Source organism: Carlito syrichta, unplaced genomic scaffold (assembly GCF_000164805.1).
Source record: "Carlito syrichta isolate Samal-C Ts95f unplaced genomic scaffold, Tarsius_syrichta-2.0.1 Scaffold306867, whole genome shotgun sequence".
NCBI lineage: Eukaryota > Metazoa > Chordata > Mammalia > Primates > Tarsiidae > Carlito > Carlito syrichta.
The window spans coordinates 203,361-204,268 of NW_007250963.1; positions in this window are offsets into that span (position 1 = coordinate 203,361).

Genomic DNA, 908 nt, shown 5'->3' on the forward strand with positions numbered 1-908 from the left:
GAGGCCCTTTGCCTGCGTGCGGGCGGCTTCTCCAAGGAGACGAGGCTGCTGCAAAGCTCGCCTGTGCGCGTTGCAGGACTGAGCAGATGGCTTGAATGTATTGGCCTGCTGGGGAGGCGGGAGAGAAACTGACGCCGGGGAGGGAGCGGGGAGGGAGCGGGGAGGGCAGGCCGTGCTGGGTTGCGGGAGAGGGCACCGCTGACTTGCCGCTTTGCTTTGTTTTGGAGTTGGAGTCTCACTGTGTCGCCCAGACTGGAGTGCAGTGGCACACTCGCAGTGGCCACCGCAGCCTCGACCTGCTGGACTCTGGAGATCCTCCCGCCTCAGCCTTCCCAGTGGCCAGAACTACAAGCGCGCGCTACCATACCCGCCTCATTTTTGATTTATGGTAGAGATGAGGTCTCGCCAAGTTGCCCGGGCAGGTCTCGAACCCGCGGGCTCAGGCAATCCACGCGCCTCGGCCTCCCAAAGCGCTGGGATGACCGGCTGAGCCACCAAGCCCTGCCCCAATGGAGTTCTTATCATGAACAGTTCAGGGTCCCCAAGCCCTTGAGCACCATGGGGAGCTATCTGATGGCTCAGTGACGGGAACCACTCACACGTGGCTTCAGCCATGCGCCAGATCCTGCTGTAAGCACTTTATGGGTGGAAGGTTTCCTGCTTTCCCTGATTCATGCCCCAGCCAGGGTGACACAGGTGGCCACCCACTCGCAGCAAAGCTTCCTGGTGCTGGCTGTAGAAGGGCAGGCCGGACCTGGCAGCGCCAAGGACGGACCCATAAGGGCATGCCCGGCCACCCTTCCCCCCGGCCTGAAACACCTGGAGAGAGGACTGTCTGCTGTCATTCATTCGTTCCGTAAAGGTCACTGCCTCCTGCTGGGGTCCAAGGTCTCAGCCCTGCACCAATC